We start from the raw sequence: 24,646 nt of genomic DNA, 5'->3' as shown, positions 1-24,646 counted from the left end.
AAAACAAAATGCACTCTACCTGTTTATGTAAGACGGAATTTGGAAAGTTTGGTGATCTGTATCTGTTTCTTTCCGTCATGGAGCACGAGTCCATTCTTTTGGCCACTTGATTTGCTTGTAGCTTTTATCCACGTTTTAATTTTCACGCAACACGACGGCATGCGTGCAGCCACACAATGCTACATAATGATGCACTCTGTCATAATCTTCTTCTTTTTTTAGTTTATCTGCCAAACTATTGAAAAACTGCAATAAATATGTTTGTGTAGAGGTGGATTGCATACTTGATATTGACTTTACATGATTGGTATAATCTGTATTCATTTATCAGCTTGTCCAGCTACTCGCAGTGTTTTTTGTCACTTATCACCTTGCATTTAATTTATTAATGGCTTTGCAGAGTTTATTTAAAACATAAATTTGAGTTAGTTTGTAAACAATATAGGAGTTTTGTTTTCCACTTCTGTAACGCAGTGTGACTGTTTCAGAGTGATGGGAAGAGTAATCCTGTCAGACAGTGCTGGGAACTTCACATAGGGAAAATGATAAGTTTGGAAAAAAAAGCTTTGAAAAGCTAATTGAGCATCACTCATCGGCAGCATTTGTTCATCCACCTGAGAAGTTGGATTTCAGAATGATTCGCTCCGTCTAACGTTATTGCCGTTAATTTAAAAATAGCCTCCTAACTTTTGTCGTTAACCCGCGTAACTAACAGATCAGCAGTATTTTTTTCGTATGTGTCAGTGACGTACACCTTCAATCTAACATCGATCTGAAAAGCACCATTTAATCTATTTGCTGGCTTATTTGGGTGACGACACCATTGATTTCTTGTTCTCATATTCCGTGAGAACGGACTTGTTAGCCGTTTCCCGTTGTCATGAATATTGCTACTTTGTAAGGAGCCAAATGTTAAAAGAAGCGAGTGATCAAATTGCTTCATGCTCACAAGCTCCTCAGTGCTGCGCTGACAGAGATGGATGAAAGTGGGACCAAGCGAGCTTTGCAAACGATTTCTGGCAGCCGTCAAACACACAGCGGACACGTGTAAAGCGTGCCGCATGTAGCAGCTGCCGTCTACTTCCTGTGCCAGCTTCAGGCGCTGGTGAGGTGCCAATGAGGGACCGTGGCGCGGTTCTTCGGAGCCGGCGTGTCACTGTGCTTTTTCTGTTTTCAGGGTTCAAGATGGCGTGAAAATCAACCAGTCATCTTGTCTCCTTTACATCTGTGATTTTTTTATTTTTTTTTTTTGTCTCCGTCTCACCTCCCACACACATCTCTCATCCTCTGTTCTTGTTCTGTCACTTGCTCCTCCAAGCTGTCGGATGTCCCCGAGAATTAATGAAGTGATGAAAGTGCACGCACGCACACACACACACGCACACACACACACACACACACACAGAGGATCATTTTTCCATTACTTCAGAGGACACAGGATTGACATGAGCTAACCCCACCATCCCGGCTTTGACTCTGCTCTTCCCTTTAAATCAAATCTAATCTCACCGTGGGTAATATTTGATGATTTATGATATGTGGGTTTGCTTTTCTTCCCCAAAAACAGAGATGGGCCTCCACATTATGACTGTGTAAACAGCGATCTGTCCTTACAACCTGACTTACACCAGCACACAAACACACACACACACACACACACACACACACACACACACACACACACACACACACACACACACACACACACACACACACACACACACACACACACACACACACACACACACACACACACACAGAGGCTGCCTCACCACCATCTCACCAGAGCTACAGTCTGCTGCGACAGCAGATGTGGCTGGATGTCTGTTAGCGCTGTCAGACAGTCCCTCCCTCGCTCTCTCCCGCTCACACTCTGTTTGTATCAAGGATTTCATAATTTAGAGTCACCATCTGTAAATTCCCATATTTATGCATTTGTCTCCCCAAGTTATTTTAAGTGGTCTTTTTTCATCTTTTACAACTGAACAAAACAAAGTGTTAGGCACTTCCTCCAACTGATTTGCAGGGCACTGTGCCATTTCAAATACAACAGGGCGATAAATGACACTTTGTTCGATAAATATAAGAAAAAAAGCCTCTGAATTAATTATTTTTCTGCAAGAATTGATAAGGACATATGAAAAATAAAAGAACCGATACAGACTATAAATTAGAGCTGCAAGAAATACTAATTACTTGAGTGATTGGTGTCTGCTTTGAATATGTAAATAACAGAATAGAAACACAAAATAACATGAAAATGGAGTTGTTAAATGATAAAGATATAGTAGTTACCAATTTATTTGCTTTCTTCTACTTCTATACAAATGTACATGCATTTAGTCGTGAAAAGCTACCCAAACTTAACAAACTTATCATAACATAATTTCTCATAATAATTATTTTGTATTGTACAATATATGACTACCATTATGCATATTTGTACACAAATGTGTTATCTGGAAATACATAAACTGGTATTATACTATTATACTGGATTTCTGTCCAATATGTTTTTTGGTGAGTAAGACATCATTAACAGTGCGATTAACCTTTAATGACAGTACTTATTATGTATGAAATTTGATTACATAGCTGATTATACAGTAAATCTCTTTGTTCACTTCCAGTGAACCTGCACTGAATCATTGCGTCTCAGATTTCTGATGGATTCTGTGGTTTCGTCCGTCTGTTTTGAGTCAGCATTGGTTGTTTCACAGTCGTCGTGTTCAGCAGAGTGAACTGTTTTGTTTTGTCAGCACATAAAAGGTGAGGCGTCACTCAGTGAGACACCACAGTACAGCATGAATACTCAAAAACTGCAGGATTTTCGGAAAACAATCAGTACCCGTTGTCTTACTTTTTGGCTTGTTTATGAGGGTTTTTACTTTTCTTTTTGTCTCGGACATGTTTGCCTCCCCATTGTCTGGTAGGATTGAAGTTTTACAAAGAAAACCGATCAGTATGCGATGTCATGTGTGCTGCCACGAGTTCATGTTTTATCATTCTGTCTTGAGGAGTGATTGCTCACCAACACATTGCAGGGCGAACACACACACACACACACACACACACACACACACACACACACACACACACACACACACACACACACATGCAACACACACTTGCATATTCTCCCCAATAAATGCAAGTATAATTTTAGACTGACTCGAACATGCAAACACGACACAAAAAGGTCTCGCCAGTCTTTGGGACTCTAACCAGGACTTTTGTTGATGTGAGGTTGCAGCACTAATCGGTGGGACATTTCACCGCTGCGCTGCAATTTTATAGTTTCCCGTCTGGAGTGTCTCATTAACAACTATGATGTATCTGTTTTCATTTCCTAAAAACCTCTAAATGTTGACACAGCATTGAGCTAAAGCGTCTTCCATCATGCTGACCTCGATGTAAACTATTAGTTTATACTTGTAAAGCATCTGCATCTATCCTCTCTCTCTCCCTCTCTCTCTCTCTCTCTCTCTCTCTCTCTCAGCTCATTTTTATCTTATATGTCCTCGTGAGGATTGAGTGCGAATAAGGTGCATTACAGAGTGACCCCAGGTTCAGTTGAACCCACTCTGGGTAAAGTGATAACAGCGAGCTCATGCGTGTGTTTTCATGTACACGTCTGCACGCAGTGTATGAATACACTTCAAACCTATACCCAATAAACACTCGAACCCCACCAAAACCTAATGATGGTTGTATAAGGTGCTACAATATGGCAGGTTAATTAGGGTCATGAGAGAAGCATGTCAGATGAGTGCCTCCTGCATAAAAGAAGGCTGCGGCATGTAATACTTCATCACACACACGGGCACGCGCACACGTTCACAATCCACACCTGCATATGTGTCCATCCGTTGAGAACCTGCATCAAGTGCTGGCTGTTGTCTCAAGTGTAAAATGAAAGTTATCTCTTGTGTCCTTCAAAACCATTATAAATGCTAATGCTTCGGGGTCTGTTTACATTGTGTGCTTACACAGTGTTGGACAAACAGTGTCATGATGCAGCGAGGTGTACCGGGTGTTTGATTTCCAGGGATTGATCAAGTTTGGCTTTTATCAATGTTACAGAATGCTGTGAATAAGGTTACTTGATTCTGAGAAACTTGTTCGTGTTTCTATTTTCAGCAGGTTAGATTATTGTCACTGTGTTTCTCAGGACAAAAAACCTGTCAGACAACTGCAGCTTATCCAGAGTCCTCATCAACACAAAGAGGGTGGAGCACTTTCAGTATCTGTACTGGCTGCCTGAGAGTCAGATGATTGACTGCAAAATCGTACTTCTGGTTTATAAAGCTTTGAATGGTCTTGGGCATTAAATACATCTCAGATTCACTTGTAGAACATGAAACATCCAGACCCCTCAGGTCTTCAGGAAGAGGTTTAGTCAGTGTTCCTAGAGTCAGAAGCAAACAAGGTGAAGCAGCTTTTAGTTCCTACGCTCGTCACCTGTGGAACAAACTTCCCGACCACCTGAGGACTGCTGACACACTCACTTCTTTTAAATCAGGACTTCAAACATTCTTATTTGCACAGGCTTTTGAACAAACAATAGACTTTACCTTTTTCATTGCATTTATCTTAATAAAGCTCTTACCTTATTTTTTTTCAGATTTTTCGGCTGTTTTTAATCTTATCAACTCTAATTTAAACTTTAAGACTTGAAAATTGCTCCTTCAAATTAATCTCAGATACATTTTTGAAGTGATACCGTGAAGCGCGTACTCCGCACATGCCGAAATTCATCATGTCCAATGCGTGGAGTTCTCTTGCTTATGTAGAAATGTATCATTTCTATGTTGGCTGCATAGAGCGAGTTATTTGTGAAGGTACCTGGAACATTGTGTCGTGTGTGGCTCTCTGACCAGAGGACGTAAGGTTTGTGGGTGATTTGAAATGCCAAATACCTCGTAGGAAAAGGCACAGAGTAAAGTTTATCTGTTTTTAAGCCCTTGAAGTTATCACAACCACTGACTGTCTAGAGATTAGAGAAATTACGCACGATTTGTGGCTTTACGTTTGATGCATGGAATTCCTCTGCTCATGTAGAGATGTAATATTTCTCTTCTGATTTCTTCAAACTTGGAAGCGTAGAGAGAAGCGGCCGTGACATTTGTGTCCTCTGACGAGGGAACGTATTAATATTTGTAGGTGATTTGGGATATCTAATACCTTTTTGGAAAAGTGGAGAGTAAAGTTAATCCTAAGGATCTACGTGGTCCCAAAGTGGACCGTAAGGTCAGTGGCTGTCGGGAAAGATTAACATTATGATCCGTCATTGGATCGATTTGATATATTTATTTTATTTAGATTTTTTCGTCATTTCTTTGGTTCAGCACTGTGAATCGCCTTGCGTTTGATGTTGCTCTATAAATAATTGTGCCTTGTCTGTTATGCATCTATTGTGCGCGACACCTGTACTTGTTTATGATCAAGCACAACAGAAAAACTTGTTACAGAGGGAAGCTGCCCATGTTTTTAAACACACCTGCAATTTGTAATGATGCGAAACTGATGCAGTCTCACACCATGTTAACATTTGAGGAACACATTCAAACACATTGGAATATAGACATTAACTACTTTTTGACTGAATTGAGTCAAATAGAATCCTTAGGTCAAACGTTTATACCTTTTTGCTTTTTGCTCGTACCTTCTTCAAAATGTAAGCATTTTTTACTCTCAAACCACATGGGATCATTTATTGTTTATCATAATTTTTGTGTCATATCAATTCACTATTTAATGCGGCTTTGTCTATTGTTTTTGTCGATGTTTTAAAATTCTTCAGAAGAAATACAGTTTTTGCACAATTCTGACGATTCCGTTGTGATTTGAAATGAGGTTTTGTGATGGTCTTGTCATTATTTTTAATTCCCATTTGAATAAGAAGATTTTTTTTTGTGGAAAATAAGGTTTGATTTGATTATTTCAAGCTCTCCACAGGGTCTGTCTAATGGATGAAAAAAAAATATCAAAGCAGGGACAAAAAGCTTCACTCTTTTAAATAACCCGCAACCTCTCTCCTTTCTGTTGACAGCAGCAACCCAGGGACCGACACTAAAAGGATCAACTCCACTTGGCACTCTCAAGGTGAGTTGCAGATTCAAAATGCATGCCACGGCTCAGATTTGTGTGTGTTTGCACATAATGCCCCTCATTTTCTTCTATAAAGTGCCCTCTTTCTCTCTGTTTAGCACATGCAAGTAAAATGTATTCACAAATGGTACATAGTGAAAGATGCCTCGGTTTGACAGCTGCAATGAATGGAAACAGTCATCTAGTTGGCTTTCAATGCACGTTGTAACAATTGTTTGGGTGAGACTGCTTTGTACGTTCCTTATGTTGGTCTTTAAAAACACTTTTGTGTTCTCACAACTTGGGATTTCTGTGTCGGGCTTGGTGTGACTTTGTGTGTGTGTGTGAGTGTGTTCGTGTGTGTGTGTGTGTGTGTGTGTGTGTGTGTGTGTGTGTGTGTGTGTGTGTGTGTGTGTGTGTGTGTGTGTGTGTGTGTGTGTGTGTGTGTGTGTGTGTGTGTGTGTGTGTGTGTGTGTGTGTGTGTGTAAGGGAAGCCAAGGTCCATTTCCTGCCTGTCTGTGTCCCTGCGTACCCCCGTTAGCCACATTAGCAGTGGAGCACACACTCTGGGAGCTGCTCCCGTCACTGCTTGCTTACATATCTCAACCATCTGGGGACACCGTTGCCCCTCACGTCCAGGGTATATACGGTGTGGCTCACTCCAGTAAGCTGAGGTATTAACCCTCGTCTACTGCAGTAGAAACCCACTTTCGCCTTCAAGTTGCCATCATGTTAAGTCTTAATTACGCTACTTAAGTATGTGTAATAGAAGATGCTCCATTCTTCCCTTCATTCTGTCTTTAGCTGCAGACATAGCCCGGGGCAGACAAGCCTTCACCGACTTCTCTCGAATTAGTAAACCAAGTATAAACCAACAACTTCTGTGCTTCATTCATCTTGCAGCAGAGTCTTATATTCATTTTATGCTTCTGAAATCATCCGCAGTAATGTACTCAGAGACGTAAACGTGATAAATGCGAGGATATAGGTGATGTATCGCTACATTTGGACAATACAACAGACATCAGAGTTTCATGGGTGTATTGATTATTTTTATGATAGATGTTCTGAGAAGAGGTAGCTTTAACTCTCCATGTACAAATGAATCCACACGATGTGTATTATGAAGACAACGACTGTTGGTTTTTATATTGTAGTGTGAAAGAAGTATCACAGGTGTTCGCGTGGCAATCTGCCTCCCCCTGTAATTGTTCTCATGTGAAATTGAAAACAGCCAAGGCCAGGGAGTTTTCTTTGTACCGCACAATTCAGCAACAATATTTTGCATTAACACACATGTACTGTCGGCACGAGCAGTGAGGAAGTACGATGAAAACGTGTACAGGCTCAAACAAAAGTGTGCAAAATGAAGATTAAGCAAGTCTTTAAGTGTCCCTCCCAAGTTGAAGAGATTAATGTTTTAATAGCTGCTAAGTCTGAACTCAAGTTTTCTGGGTTTTCCTGATTACTGAAGGGTCATTAAGAGCTCAAAACCTTTGCTACTTTTTTTTTTTTAAGTTATTATGAAGGAGATCTACAGAGGATTTCAGAAATCACTCAGGGATCAAAAACCTTTTTAAGAAAGTACCACGATTTAGTTGTTTGTGCTGAAAAACACTGAGGGCAGCATTTTTCGATGACATTAAAAAGGAAGAAAATGAAAACTAGCAGAAACTGGGAAATGGGAGTATGAAGGGTGAAAAAAAGAATGAACAAGTGGAAGTAAAATAAATAAATATAATAAAAAGAAGGATATGATGAGGAAAAACAATGACATAAATGCATATAAGAAAGACAAAATGAATATAGAAGAAATAGAGAGAAAATATACTTTTTTATCACACCTTAACATCTTGACTTTAAAAAATAAAAGTAGCAGTCGCTAGCACCCAAGCCAAACAATGCAACATTAAGACGCCTGAAGAGAAACTGCCAGCCACTTCACCACTGTGGATTTCTTTTCATATAAAAGTGGAGTCTTTAAATACTTTCCATGGCAACTCACCACTACTGCTTAACAACCGTGTCTTTGTACTTGATTTGTAGTCTCAAACATCTCCGTCGTGTCAAACTCTTTTTTTTTTTTTTGGCTGATGATGATGATGAAATGGTGGAAAGCAAGAAGAAGACGGTGCATCATGTTTTCCGTTTCTAATTACTTCTCATAGGAACCCAACCATCGATCCTTGCAAATGCGCATTGATTTTTAAGCAGAGCTCTGCACTATCTGACGCTTGTGCTAAATGCCATGAATGCCATGACATCTCTTTGTGGTTCTGTGACATCAGTTTGGGGTTTTCATCTTCGGGCCGGTGTGTGTTTGTGTGTCTGTGTGGATGCATGTGTTTGAAATGGGAATTGGTCCCAGAGAGCTGACGAATAGGAAAGTTGCTGAATTCCTTTTGGCCTGGGCAGCCTAATCGAGAAGCATCGATCTGGCCAGAGGAAACAGTGTGCTTACTTGCACATGGAGATAGCCAAAGGCTATTGGCAAACTGTTTGTTCTCATTGGATAAAATCACAAGACTTGCCTCCCTGTGGTCTGAAGCCATCACTATGTCAGAAGGTCAGAAAGAATGCCACCATTAATCAGCTAGTCTCTTTCAATATTTCTCGGTAGCAAAATGGTGGTTGATGTCACAATTCGATAGAAACTTTGTTTATCTTTTAATGAATTTCGCTCATGTTTATGTTAAGTGTGCAAAGGGCAACGTCATGATTCATAGACAATCATTTGCTTGTTTCAGTCTGTTTGAGTTGGGAGTCAAAATTGAAAGGGAGTGTTAAAGACAAATAAATCACATTAAAAAGTTGTTGGTTTAATCTATGTGTTGTCTACTTTTTCTAGGAATATCACTCAAGATACGCTGAATTTTTTCATTTATTATTATGGGGAGTCCTTCTGAGTCAGCCATATTTTATTTTATTTTATTTTATTTTATTTTATTTTATTTTATTTTATTTTATTTTATTTTATTTTATCTTATTTTATTTTATTTTATTTTATTTTATTTTATTTTATGTTTTATGAAACTTTCACCTGATTTGTCACGTTTTAAACTTACTGCAGCTACACCTGAATCTGCTGGAGTACACATTGTGATGTTATTCCAATAGTAATATTGGAATCTAATAATGCAACGATTTCAAACTAAATACAACTTAGAAGCAACAGATAATGCATTATACTAAAAGGGGGGAAAAATAAAGTGGATGATGGAAGGTAAATTGACTCATTTAGCATATGTGCACACATCACAGTGTTTTTATGGTCTCATTGCATAACAGCACTGATCAGTCAACATTGTATAGTTGATACACATATCTCAAAGGTACCAAGTCATTTAGAAATAGTTTTCTTCTGATTTCATCCCTGTTTGTGTATTTCTTTTGTAATGATAAATATGTGACGGCTATGGTTGTGACTTGTGCGTACCTGTTGACTCCTGTCTGGATTCCTCCTGCTTCTCACCTCTTTCACTTCGCGTGTGCTGCCTGTGGAAATTGTCCGGCTTAAATGGAGATTTTACTGTCAATGTGCCCAACTCATGTGTCTGTGAAGCGGTTCGAATGGTCTGAATAATGCAAGGCTCTGTCCTTAACTTCCATTTGAATATGTCTGTCCGGTCAGCAGAGAGAGAAAGAAAGTGACAGCCTGAGAGACTCTGAAAGAGCGATAGAAAGGCAAAGGGACAAAGAGTTACAAAAGGGTATGAAGAAAGTTAGTCAGAGGAGAAGTCAGACAAAGGAAGCAGAGGACGTATCAACGGGGAGAGAGATGGATAGGACGGCTGATTGTAAGAGAGGGCGCCACTCAGTGCAGCATCTATATGAGGTTTCCGAAGGGTATCTAATGTGATTTGCTTGGGTAATGAGACAGGCAGCCATTTGTAATTTTCGCTGTTAGTTCGCCCCTTGTCATGCTTTGTCTATGCTGTGTACTTACATTCCCGTCCCGATTACAGATGTTTATTTTTAGTCGTACGGAGACGGCGCGTGATCAATGGGAGCAGCTGTCCGGTGTGGCAGCAGCAACAGTGGGAGGATCAAATGGAGCGTTGGGAATTATTCTGTCATTACATCAAGCTGTGATAAACATGGGTTGGTAGCACTTTACTCATGTCCACTCTTTGTGCACAAATACTTCAAATAGTTTACTTTAAATTCACTGTTAAAAGCTTTTACTGAAGATTGTGGTTTTGAACTATCTGGAGTACATACAGTACATCCTTTTCTGTTTCCTGGTTGAAAGCAGAAGAGATTTTATATAAGGTCATAAGATCGGTTCTATCTCATAATATTTATATATACATAACATTCTGCCGGTGCTCAATGGCCAGCATACCATCTGTAAATCACCATCAGAAAAGTTGTATTGTCATTTTACAGCGTATAATGAAATTGCCCTTGACTTCTCCATATAGACAGATTTACAAATATAAACAGAAAAATGTGTTGGTAATGAAAAGTAAAAAGCATAAAAATTCTAAATAGGAAGCGTGTAATTTAGGTTGAGGTTGGTTCTGGGGAGCTAATTGAACAGGCCTGGTTTGTTTTAGGAGGATACGGATCATTTCTGATTTGTTCTATCGAGTCACTTAATATTTGACACTAATCTTAACTTGACCTTTTGACTTCTGTTTGTGGATTCCATTTTATCCCCTGTATATTTATTGTGATGATTATGGCCTTTTGCTAAGAAATAGCAAACATCTGATCTTTTGAAATACATAAATTCAGACTATGATATAATGGAACAAAAAGGCTTGACATGTTTTAGTTCATCTAAACCTTTTTATCTTTTTTTCACAGAAATACTTTTTAAAGTGATCAGATTTTAATTGACCTTTCAAATCGATTGAAAGAAAGATGCACTTACAAAGTTATGACTGAAAATATTTACTTAACAAGACCTTTTTTTTCCCTGCATACAATCTAAAATGATCCACATTGCAGCACTGGATATGAGAGGCTGATTATATTTTTTCGGCTGCTTGTTATTTGGTGTTTGGCTCTGTGTGATTGAGTGCTTAGCGTTTTGCTTTATGGGACACAGAGTTGACCGATTGGTCAGTGGGACAGAAACAAAGACCCACATGGACATCAACATAAAGACAATATCCAGATGGATCAATACTCGACAGTTCAACAGAGAACATTTTATATTTGCGACACTGAACAGCCAGCTTATTCATGCTGTTTTCCATCTTCAAGCTGACTCTCCTAATCGCTGTTGACTTTGCCCATATTTTTCTATTTGTGTCCGTCCTTTGGTTCAAAACTTCTTTGACTTCCTGGATTGCCTGCGGAGGTTATAAATGCAGCAGTGTTATCAAATGCAGTGGCCAGCGTGACAGAAACCAGATGTATATCCCGATAATGCGCTGGAGCTGTCACATCCTCATGATTTGAGTGGCAGCAGATGAGCTGCGACTCCTTTGCAGAGGTTTTGCTTCGCAGGCTTTCACTGTTATCTAAAAGTTTCTCTGCGTCTCCCAGATCTCGTCATCACTTCCACAAGTCCCCTAAGTTACTTTTTTCTCCAGACTCATCTCCGCAGAATGGACATCGGAGGCTGGAAGTGCTCCTCAGTTGACAACTTCTAATGACATTATTTGCGCTGCCTCACAAATCCAAATGAGGCGATTTGGTCTAAAATAAGATTTGAGGAAGACACTAGTCAGAAAATGTGTCTCAGCTGAAAAATATAATCAGGGATGTATCTTTTGCACACGTGGCGTCATGAGGTGGGCGTTTCAGGACGTCGGCCTCTCGGATCGGCAGCCCCGCCCCTTCATTTGGCGTCACTGGCATCTATCGGAGAGAATTCTTTTTCAGCTCACTAATTGGCGTTCTTTTACATGGATATCCGATTGTGGATGAAGACTGGTAGGCCAGCTACCTCTGCCTCTGAAGACCCTGGATCCAACACATCAGCACCACCACCGGACACGGGCTTGCGAACAAATTCAGCGGAGCCGATCGAGCCGTCACTTCAGTCGCTGTAATCAACAGCAAGCATCAGCAGGGGAACCTCGACCACGATCGCCCCGCCCAGCCCAAGTTCACGCACTCCCCCAGGAAATATAAACTGCATAAGAATAACTGTAATCATTCATATGCAGCTCGTTCACGGGACAAGTTTGAATGTTCGGTTGAGGCCGATGCATCTTTCTGTTTTGCTTGCCGAAAGATTGGTGGCACCGACTGTACTCTGTGTGTTTGGCTTTGTGGAGATAAAGCCCAAATGACACAACAATAATACAACAATACAATACAATCATTTCTTTTCTCGTAACCCTTTCTCGAAGAAGTGACCGTATTGGCCTTTTATTCAAATAGCGAAATATAACCCCATGGAGAGAAATATTCCAGCTATGAACTGTAACATATGATGGGATTTTTTAATAAATTATACGATACTAAATTTGGAATCATGCGATGCTGTGTGTTAAGGTTAAAAATAAACTAAGTACCAAAGTTGCTTTCAACAAGGGTTTAAATTCTCTCTGCATTTCTGAGTGTTCTTTAATGGATTGGAAACTGACAATAGAAAGTTGATTACAATCATGAATGATTAAATGCATATGCTAAACACTAAGGCGGTTGCTGCTTCTTACATTTTGTGAAAATCAAGGGAAAACATGATACATCTATATGGGTTTCATTAGAACAGGGAAAAAAAACTTTGTGACTAACACATTTAGGATCGAAAAGACAGTTGGGCTGAGCATCATGTAACCTCTTACCAGAGAGAAATTAACTGGGAATGCTGTGCTATGTAGAACATTTCTGAAATTATCAGTCAAAACATGTGTTCTTTAGCTCTATTCTACACTGCCAAGTCGAGTATGTTTTTATATTTCTCTCTAAAAGGACAAAATCCTCAGCTGAGTCCATGCTTGGGGGGACTTTTCTTGTGTAGGCTGCATGTTTTCTCTTGATTTTCCTCCTACGGTCCAAAAACATGCATTTAAGCTTATTTTATGAGTCTAAAATTGCCTGTAGGTGTGATTATGAGTGTGTGTGACGATGCCTCTGTGCTTGACCAGTGATGGACCGGCGACCCGCACAGGGTTACCCTGCCTTCTTGACAAAGCGATGTAGAACACGGACGGATGGATTGTGGGATAGTAGGACTCGGTTGTGCTCAGGATTTGACATTAGGGATTGTATAACCAGTTCTCCCCTGAATAGCATTTCTAAAGCTATAAATCATAAAATATGTATGATTTTATTCAGCTATACATTTTCAAATACATTATGTATTCTTTATTATTGATTTTGAATAGTTTTATTATCTCCAGACTTCAAAAATACATATACATGAATAAAATGCCTAAGTTCCTCCTTAATGACTCTCTGGTTTGGTATTTTTGCAAAGATTCTTTAAAGGGTTAACTATGACTCGATGGGAAAGTGAAGATGTCGTTATAATGCCACTGCTGCCGTCTGATTTCACCATTGTACCTCAGTTGAAGAGCTATTCTCTGTCTCTTTGGAACAGGTGCTTTATTTCATCATTTCTTTCTTCACAGCCACTTTAATTCCTCCATCTTCATTTCAGACTATGCTGACATCAAGGTCTTTCTCTCTGTTAAGCAGCATCACTTCAAGTCTGTCTTTTTCCTCCTTTCACTCCCGCTTTCTTCTGTCTTTCTTCCCTCACTAACTCACTTTCCCTTTTTCCCCTCTTCTAAGAAGACAAAGTCGAATAGCCCAATAGCATTTAATTGCTGTGGTTTTTATGTGGTCTACTGAGAAGTAATAGCCACTCAGCACTTCTGTCCACAAGATAGATGCTGCCGATGCTTGTCTGGGACTTGCAGCGTGGGAGCGCACCCAGCGGCTCAAGAATTGCAGGTGAAGTAATAAAAGAAAATGGTTTGCTGGTAGAGAAGGAAGAGAGAGAGAGAGCGAGAGAGAGAGAGAGAGAGAGAGAAATCCCAGGATGGATTTCATTTTCTTATTGGAAACAGTCACCTGGGGTCACACACATACACACACACACACACACACACACACACACACACACACACACACACACACACACACACACACACACACACACACACACACACACACACACACAGATACATGAATACCAATTCACAGCAACACACCTGTCACACAAACAAGGGTCAGAGAGGAGCAGCAACTTGTTAGCAGCAAACATTCGCAGCGACCGGAGCAGTAATGCAATCTGCTCCTGCTGCTGGACAGGCCACCGTATGGAGGCAGCTGGGACGCGACTTGGAGCGACTCAAAAATGGAAACACCAGGAAATCAAAAGAATTGCTCAGATCCTTCTCGCATTCACCCGAGCTCCTGTGTCACAGACCAAACACAGACCCAATATTTCAAAGAGCAAAGAACATTTAAAAAGAACATGGCCTACTCTTCTGTACTTCTTCAAATTCAGATATTTGAAAGCTTTGACCAATTATTTTAATTCTTAAAAACAGAAGAGTCCAGATCTGGTTTTATAGCCTGTCTGTGTGGAGTTGGCATGTTTTAATGGGTAACTTGGTGCATTTTACTCTGTGGCTAATAATAGCCTTCAGGTGTGATTGGTGGTGGTTAAAGATGTGTGTGTGTGTGTGTGTGTGTGTGTGTGTGTGTGTGTGTGTGTGTGTGTGTGTGTGTGTGTGTGTGTGTGTGTGTGTGTGTGTGTGTGTGTGTGTGTGTGTGTGTGTGTGTGTGTGTGTGTGTGTGTGTGTGTGTGTGCATATTCAGCTAAGATCGGCGATTAAAGGCGCCAAAAAGACCGATGACTCATTTATGTATTAACGTTTGAATATGTATTCACCCTGCTTCATAGGAGATTGACAAAATGACAATCAGACAAAACACAATAATGAAAGACCATGAAAAATAAGGCGTTCAAACTTAAAGGGTTCATATTATGCAAAGTTTACTTTCTAATGGTTTTCCAGCAGTAATAATCGTCCCCATACCTGGAATGACACCCCAAAAGAGAGTCCTCTCTCTCCCTGGCTTGTTTCAGTTTTTAAAAAATGTGTTGCTCCAATGAGCAAGTCAGAAATCAAACCCAAATAGCGTCATCGGGGATTTAGCCAGTCCCAATCAAGGTAGGCCGTCCCTTTGAACCTCCCACAATTAGGCAGCTTTGCTCGGGCACGTGGCACCACGAGAGGAAGTACTTCCTCCTCTTCCCAAGATGGCATGTGTGTGCGGAGCCAGTCCAGCCCCCACAGACACAGCAGATTCTGAATGCAGCTCCTATGATCCAATATTCAAATGGAGGAAAATCAAGGAAAAGCTGGATTTGAGGCCATGAACTTTAGATATAACTATGTGACCAACATGACCCCTTTAAAATGACTTGGAAATAAGAAGACACAACAGAAATATGAGGATTGTTCGAAATAATATAATGCAAAATCAGCAAACAGATAAGAAATAACAAAATAAATCAAATCCATCACTTTGAAACAACTACAGGGAGCCAAAGAGCTGTACACAAAGTAAATATATGAAAATCAACAATAACAAAAGTACGAAAGACACATAAAATAAGCAGCTCTTACATTGAGTTAAAAAAAAACCCAATGTATTTAATATAAAGCTTCTGAAATAGGAAAATAGGAAATAAAGAAAAAAACACGCCCTACAATACTAGAGAGTAGCAGACCCTCACATTACCCCCTTGTGTACATGGTCCTCCCTGGCGATATTGTAGAATCCTAAAGGTTGGTTTTCGTGTTTTGGGGGGAGATAAAAAAGCTGCAAACACATCAGTCCCTCACAACATGCGGAGCAGCCCTCCAGAGTCCTAAATCCTCCTCTGTGTCGACGAGGGAACGCACATTCATCAGTAGGATGGATGACGCTGGAAGTCAGTGAGGGTCAGCTTATAGCTTTGTAGTCCAGCAAAGATAGCTCCGTGCTCGTCATTCTTCTAGTTTATTTCACACCGTTTACTGCACTTCCTTTTCTCAGCTGTGTGTGTGTTGGTCCGTCCGTGACGTAAAACTTCCGTGAAACAGTTAAATTAAGTCGTCTTCTGGGACACGTGTGTGAATTGAATGTACATAGAAAGCCCAGAAAACATTTGTATTTATTATTAGTTTTTTTTTTCTTTTTTTCTTTTTTCAAACTACAATATTTGGAAAATGAATCAAATTGTTAAACTAGACAAGGCCCCTGTACCTGGGCTTCCTGCCATGTTATTTGAAAGATACATTGTTAATTAGAATTCTGTTGTAAGCTTTATTGTCAGCAGGGTTTATCATATTCAAACGCTTCAACTTGAATGCAAAAAGCATGTCGTGTCTCACTACCTGTGCAGATATATGTGAGGATTTCTCCATTTCACAATAGGAGCCAAGGTATCTGACAGCCAATAACCTTTTAAGAGTTGTATGAATGTAGAATATATGTTTTTAGCTATGATATTTTATTGCGATCTTTGCAAAAAATTCTACTCAGGATTTGCATTTCTAATAACGGGGTAAACAAGACAAAACTTCATGTTGCGACACAACAATGCCGGTCATTTTGCATTTGAACTGCTGCACCGTATTTTACAACACAGTTGATGTACAATGAACCTGAACAGATAACGCTGGTCTACAAGGTGACGTTCGAGTCCAAAAGTTGGAGGTTGGTTCTCAATATCTGCGTCTTCAATTGTCCTTCACCAAGACAATAAACCCTTAAACATCTTCGTATACTGTAGTGCTGTAACTCAAGACTCCTGCTGAACTCACTGAACACTCCATTATCACAGCAAATGTTATACTCTCCACTATTGCTTTATGTTTTTTGAGATCGTCTGACTTCACTGAGGATTAGAAAGAAATTTTCCGTTCTGCCGCTTGTCAGCGGTAGAACGCCCGGGCCCCGCTACCCCCCAATTTTAAACCGCACCATAGACACACACATCGCATCCACCTTTTCAAAACACAAAAACACACCCTTACATACATCCAACACACATATAGGGCAGGGGAAGGGCGGGAGACGTGGCTCCCCCCAGCACCTCCCGCTGGGGTCCCGCCCCGGCCCGGGGTGAGTGCGGCTGGAGTACCGGGGGCGCGCTCCCTCGGGCGCGGCGCTTGTGGGGGGGCTGGGGTGCGGTGCTCCTTCTCCACTTGCTGTTGGATTGGTGGAGGTTGGGATACCGCGGTGGCCGGGAGGGGGCCCGGCCGGCGGCCTGAGGGTGCGAGAGTCATCACTCCCCCCCCCGTTCCGTGTGTGTGTGTGTGTGTGTGTGTGGGTGTGGGTGTGGGTGTGGGTGTGTGTGTGTGTGTGTGTGGGTGTGGGTGTGTGGGTGTGGGTGTGTGGGTGTGGGTGTGTGGGTGTGTGGGTGTGGGTGTGGGTGTGGGTGTGGGTGTGGGTGTGGGTGTGTGCGGGGTGGGTCATGGGTTGGGTTTCCCAATCAAGACCCGGGGGGAGGGGTTATGGGGCGGGTGGATTATGAGGCTCCTGGGGGTGTAGAGTTGACTGTTCTCCGACCGGGGCCTGCGCCGGGCTTCGCTTTCCTGGGTCTGGGGGCGGGGCTGGTCCGGGGCGCGGCGGCTGGGGCCGTCTCTGCCTTACCGGGTTGGGGGGGGCGGTGGGTGGGCCTGTTCCCGGGGGTGCGGTGGGACTCGCCGCCGGGGTTGGGGGGGCTCTCGGCCCGCTCGGCCCGGGGGCCCTGCTCCGGCCTTTTCTCGGCTTGGCGGCTTGGGTCGGGGCCTGGGGCCCTGTGCCCTTTGTCCTTCTCTTGTGGGCCCCTCTTGCCTGGGGGGGATTCCTCTCTGCATTCTCCGTCGGGTGCTTTTTGGGCGGGGGCGGGGCTCTCTGGGGTGGTTCGCTGGGGTCTCCCCGGGCCTGGGGGGCTTCTGTCTGCCGGGGTGGCGGTGTCCGGGCGCGGTGGCCTCGGACCCCGGGGTGTCACCACGGGTCCCCCCACAACAGTTCCGGCCACACCCAGTGGACAAGCCACACACACTCACATACACGCACACACACACACACACACTTTCACTCCTCACGAAAGGTGCTTCTGAAGTTGCTTGTTGTCTGTCATCATTTGCTCAAACTTTAAAAATCATGTTCCTCTTTTGTTGTTGCCTCTTTGTTATTTCATGTTCCTGCTTCACGTTACTGTCTAGATAGAGCTGCTCAGGCTGGTTAAATCTAGGAAATCATCTTACTGTCTAGATAGAGCTGCTCAGGCTGGTTCAATCTAATAACAGTTGGAAAGTATTTGGATGAGTGTGATTATTGCAAATAATATATGTAGCACAACAAGGACATTGTATGTTATCCCCTTCCCCCCACCCCCCTCCCCCCTCCCCCCTCGACTTTCTTCTCTCTCTTCTCTTCTCTCTCTCTTTGTGCGTTCCCCCCCGGTCGTGTACGGCAGCCATGCCAGCTTCTGACGGAGAAGGCAACAGGAGGAGACTCCAGGTCTCTCCCTGTTGCAAGACCAAAAACTGTTCTGACTCCGAAGGCTCTCAATCACATCATATTGTTGGCCCAAGCTGCCGAACAGGACAAGGGCAAAAAAAAAAAAAAAAAAAAAAAAAAAAAAAAAAAAAAAAAAAAAGAAAGAAATTTTCCATGTATTCACACAGCAATGTCTAAAAAGTCGTCGCAGTGACCGCGCACGACAGCAGCGCCCGCGCACGACAGCCGCGCCCGCTCTCACCGAAACCTCAGCGGCGCTCCGTACAGAAAACATCGCTGACTTCCTGAAAAGAAAATTAAGTATGGATCACAGTAAGTTATGTGATTACCTTGGAACCGAACCATGTCAGAAGTTCACTGAAGAGTTTAATTGCTATCCATGTGATTGGATTTTGTGGCAGCACACGATAGAAATTCAAAATCTAAGTCCATGAAAAAGCAATTACTTGCTTTACTGCTTAACTGTTAAGAGTCTCTCATTATCTAGTTAAAACGGTTCACAATTTTAATCCAAAGGAAGCTTTTAATTTGGTTTATTTACTCTCGCGCGATGTGCAGTTCATTTCTATTCAATGGGAGGAGGCACGGGGAGACATGCTGGATGCAGTTTACGTTCGTGACATCTGCATCACTCAAACTTTTTTTTTTTTTTTTTTATGAAGCCGTATTACCATCAAATGAGTAAATACACAGATTGAATCACAAATACAGTTTATACATAAATGGTATTTGTGAATCATTCTGTGTGCTTTCTCAAATACAGTTTATGTATAAATGCATGCCATCTACATTGTGTATGATGGTATATGCAAAGCAGACAATGCAATGAAAGAACAGAGTCCAGATCCGAGGAGATGGACCTTCTGCGTTTGTTTAATTTCACCAATTTCATTGCACAGTTGGCTCTTTGCCCGTTGCTTGTCTCAGAGAGCGATGTGTGGTTCTTGCGACATAGCAGTTGCCTTTTGAGAGTGTTGAATGTGAGGGTGAACTTATGAAGCCACTCACAAGTCCAGTTGACTTGATTCAAATACTTTGTCACATGTTTTCTGTGTGTTTTTGATGAAGAAATGACACCATAACCAAAGACACCAAAAATGTATTTGCATATGTGACTTAAACATTGTTTATGAAATCAAACTGTTAGTTGTTTCTTATACAGAATGTAACGCGAGATGTTTTCCAAGGTAAGAATTTTGCTTATTCTTTAATTGTGACTTTGGGAATCTGATTGTAGAGGTTTTAAGTAAGCCATTTGATTACTGCCTCTAATTATAGTTCCCAGTATGAGGTTAATGCAGCACCACACACCACTGTCATCCTCATTTTTGAGGTACAAGAAAAGTCATTATCACTTCAAGAGCTTTGAAACCTTCCCTGAACCCATGACTATTATTTTTGTCTCTCCAGTCAAACTTGTGTTTTTTAATATTGACTGAAACAAGGTCAATATATGAATGTTTATATGGAAAACTAAATGTGTAAGGGTACATTAAAAGTCCAGCTGAAGTACAAGTGGAAACCACCAGGTTCTCTGGTGTTTAATTTTTTATTTATTTATATATTTTTAACCTCAGCAACTGCAACCTGTGGGCTTTACTGCAGCCGCAAGGAGTCAAATTAAATGAATCACAGTAATGAAATAGATACTGCTGTGTAATCTGTTTGCATTGCTTCCAAAATGCCCACACTAGCAAGTTAGGGCCTCGCCGTTGCTTAGCTCATTACGTCTGAGGCCAGTGTGTATGCAGCTGAATGAGGCCGAACGTTTCCTCATTTTTAGAGACAAAAGCCAGAATAAAAAGATAACATTGACATATGAGAATGGGACTCCGTGATCTCCAAACCCGTTCATGCCATTTTAAACGTTGCCTATTTTTATTGAATGTATGAAATACATTGAAACTGTTCTATATGGAGGCAAAGGCATCAGCAGAGTGATTAGCATCTAAGCTACAGCTCTGTCTGAGTCAGAGGAGGGTTTGATTTTCCCCTTTCTGCTCAGCAGACATGCATTTAATCAGAAAGCTGCCTTGGTCTTACTGATCTCGTCGCCCGATCCATTCGCTCCCCATTTCTGAGTAATGTTTTGAACAGTGGAGATTGTATACTGTAGATACTTTGAATTCATTATCAGCTGACAGTTTCTGATGAAAGTCACTGACCGGTGAAACTGTGGTTGTGAAAGTAAACTTTTGCAAAGTCCACACATTTCTCAATAGGACTCACGTGTCTGGCCTGATAGTTTCACACCTTTTTTGGAATGTGTTCTCGTACTTCATTTAGAGCAAATGTAGAAGGTGTATGAAGGAGAACAAGAACGAGAAGAAGATGGTACAGACAGCATTTATCCATCCAATCATCTTTTGTTGCCACTTCATCCAACTTGTTTCCCACATGGGGAAGGGAAAGTTGCAGCGTCGACAGGTCACCAATCTACCAGGGGAATCACAAAGACGCAATCAAAGTTTAAAGCGATGAACCCCGAATGCATGCGTCTGGATTTTGGTCAAATTAGCAGTCGTAAAAAAAAAAAAAAAGTCGAAAGATACAAAAACCTAAAATAGATGACTGAGATTTGTAAGAGGTATAGAAGTATAACTATGAACAGTCAGATTTTGGAAACTGGATAAAAAGTGTATTGTTCAATTGAAACAAATGCGTTCCACATTGATAGATCAGTTTGGGGTTCTGCTGCAGGGAGGGGAAAGAGAAAAACTCTAATCCTTTTTTTCTTTCATTCAAAATTCTTAGTTTCAGTGCCACGTTTTCTGTTTGCCGTTCACTTGACTGATGCTCCTCGTCTTTACAGCAGATTATGGTTATAAACTATGGAATCGGTAGAAGAACACAACTGCAAGGTGGCACCTCTGGTGTAGTATTTTGCTGCAGCATTTGGTGTTTACATCTCTTCACCTTTGAAATTAACAGTACTTTTTTATTATGGGAATAAAACTGTGCATCTCGCGTACTGCATCCGTGAAGCATTAACACTCCTCATCTCAAGTTGAGACCAGATTGGACTTCATGTGTCTCTCGCTCCAAATTACATGTTGCTGGTTATGTAACGTCACTGCTTTTAAATTGCTCATAACTTTTTAGTATATTAGCGGAGTAACACACCTACACTTACTGGATTTTCAGTGAGCTTGTTATTCTTGTTGGAGTTCTGTCAGTCCTCCACCCTGCGTCGAGCCCTTGAGCTTTAGTATTTGCAAAGGTGTTTGGATGATTGAGGAGACTCTTCATTCTTCATTTTGTGTCACATTAATCTTGAACTAATGCCTACCTTTAGAGAGCAACAAGGATATTGTCCCACTGTCTGTCACTTTAACATCAATCTGTGTGAAGCGGATACGCTGCCTTTGCCACTTAACTTTATAAAAACTGCCTGCGTTCTGGTAGTTTCCTTTTTTGTTTAAATCTTACTCTAACAAATGCAGCTGAATCGGTGATGAGACTGACCACTGTCAGCTCTTATGAGTCACAGTAACACAATATTCCAACTATGTGCACATTGATTTGACATCCTTTAGGCATTGTTTTTTTTTTTTTACATTTGATAACTAGTACCTTTCAAAGAATGAACAAGTAAACATAATTATTTCCATTTTCAGTCTATTTGCTCAACATTGTTGCTACTTGAAGAAAACACGCTCCCACCCATGCAACTGCTTTGTTGATTTTACTGCAGCTTATTTATTTGACTCTTTATCTTCTCCCAGTCTCAGACTCTGATATATAGACACTTAACACTTTTACTGTCATTACCAGCATTAAGCAAGTCGAGGGTACTTTTTTACCTTACCTACCTGAATCTGTCACCGTGCTGATAAATGTTTAATCAATACAACATTGTGTTTCGGAAGAGCCTGGTCGAAAAAATATACTTTCAGGCATGTAGTAGATACATAATAATAAAGATTGAATGCAACCTGACGTTCACAATCTGCAAATGTGCCTTGTAATTCTCATTTAAGGCTGCAGACGGCACCGCGGTGGTCAGGGGACACATTTAGACATGCAGAGCCCTCAGCTGGGGCTGCTTAGCTACTTAGTCTGGGTTACTGTAGTGATTTCAGCAAGAGACAGCCATTTGTCCTAGTTGAGCTGGCAGTGCGTCTGCTTTCCAACATGGAAAACAGCCTCCGGTGAAAATGACTTTCCATTACTTGTGACCTCCTCTGTGAGTGGCGTTCTCTCCTCACACTGATTTATCTCATTTATATATTTATTTTTAGTTGTTGCAGTATTTTGGTAACCTACAGTAACCCCCTCAATAAAGTAATACTTCCTCATGGATAGAATAATATATTCAGGGTTGTGGTTTTTTTCCCCTCAGTGTTTGGATGATGGATGATATCCAGGGAAGCCACGTGCTTCCTCGGCCTCCATCTCTGGAAGCTCACGTATAAAACAATGTCATCTCACAGTAGTGTTCCTGTCACATTTGTCATGTTTCTGTGCGTTTCTGTTTTCTCCCCAGATAATGACTCGGTATTTCTGTGTATTCAGCATTTTAGAAGACATATTGATCATATCATTAGAATACAATGAATGGTTGAGCATGTTGGAATTGATTGCTGCAGGGATGCTTCTCTAAGAGACTTGTTTCATTGCATAACACACAAATCAATAGTCTCAAAATAACAAATTATCTTGTATCAAGTTATGTGCTCAAAGCGATCTGTCATTTTGTCACTGGGTGTGTATGAGTGTGTTGGTGTGTATGTGTGTGCACATGAGTATTTTGTGTGGATTCTTCATTTAGCAGAAAGCACTGAGGCAGAATTTAGTCTCATAACAAAGCAACAGAATCAATGCCAGAGCACTCTTGATCTCTGTATAACAGATATCATGGGAGCCAGTTGACAACACTGAAACAGGCAACACTGGAGAATGAGTGAGGGTGGCTAAAAAAAAAAACAAGAGAAACAATAAGCAAGTTTTTCTTTTGTTCGGAATGCTTTTTTGAAAGTTTTTATTTCAAGTCAAATAAGTCAGTTTGCATGGTTTGTCACACAAATGATATTGGATGTGGATTGTTGGGTTTCTCTCTGTTAAAAGCACCTACAAATGGCAGTGTTGTATGTGGCGCTATATGAATAAAGTTGTGCTGAATTGAATATTACAGTAAACCTTTAAAACTACATCATTACAAAGCATCTTAATGCCTTTGACCAAAGTGGGTTGCTGAGGCATTAGGAATTCTATTAGAGCATCATTATAAGGTATTTGCAGATTTATCCTAAAATACTCATCACATATCTGTGCTGCAGGAATCTTCCATCCATCACAGCACTGACTTCAAGGTGGCGCCACCTGTTCCCAACTGAAGTGGTAAGCCCTTTTTAGTGTCTTTCTTCTTCAGCCTGGGAACCGTTCCCGTCTGGCACCAGTGACACCCAGAGTTATCTTTGCAGTGCAGAGGACATGGAAGGAGCCACTGTGTTTCACAGCCTAATAAATATGGATTCAGCCAGTATTGCTGATTCATCAAAATGGGAATAAGACCAGAGATTTCCCTCTATCACACGGATTTTCTTTTTTTTGTGCTATGGAACAGGGCGACAGCAGGAGGCATTCAAGGAGTAAAAGCCAGAGTTTATTTATTTTTTAAACCTCAACTTTAACTTGTTATGTACAAGAAACAAACAGATCAGATTTACTTTATACATATGTTTGCTTTGGATTGTGGTTTACGTCTCTATAAAGACTGAGAAATTCAATCCAATATAGGCAATTGTATGACAGTTTGCTGTTGCAACAACCAACTTCATGGACATTGAGGATGATGGTGACAGGAAGCACAACCTCTCCTCTGTCCCACAGTTTAAAATATTTCCCATAACAATCGTTATTGATTTACAGGCTGAAAAATGTGAATCTGTATTCAAGCCGATGACTTTTAGATGTATGAAAAGGTTCCCGGGAATCAATGAAACATGCAAAGTTGATTCGCCGGTTTTGCTTGAATAACTGAGGTAATAGAAAAACTTTTATCAAAGCCCCCTTCTCACTTTCCAAATGCAGCTTTGCTCATCAGCAGGCAGAGCCATCTCGGGAGATTATTGGAAAGTCTGTTATTCAGGAGAAAAGAATATAGTTAATATGCATCACTCATAGACTTGAACAT

The 24,646-nt window shown here is 41.1% G+C and overlaps 1 protein-coding gene across 4 annotated transcripts in view; it reads left to right on the top strand.

Annotated features, from left to right (window-relative positions):
* tnr (tenascin R (restrictin, janusin)) overlaps positions 1-24,646 on the top strand; it is a 230,737-nt gene that overhangs the window by 72,431 nt on the left and 133,660 nt on the right. For all 4 annotated transcript variants that reach the window (XM_080460231.1, XM_080460230.1, XM_080460229.1 and 1 more), the window contains exon 3: positions 6,053-6,105. The gene's annotated coding sequence lies outside the window, so the exon portion shown is untranslated. The remainder of the gene's footprint in view (positions 1-6,052; positions 6,106-24,646) is intronic.

This window comes from Lipophrys pholis, assembly GCF_963383615.2.
Source record: "Lipophrys pholis genome assembly, chromosome: 1".
Classification (NCBI taxonomy): Eukaryota; Metazoa; Chordata; class Actinopteri; order Blenniiformes; family Blenniidae; genus Lipophrys; species Lipophrys pholis.
Note: the sequence above shows the minus strand (reverse complement) of the source record. Positions and strands in the feature narration are given on the sequence as shown.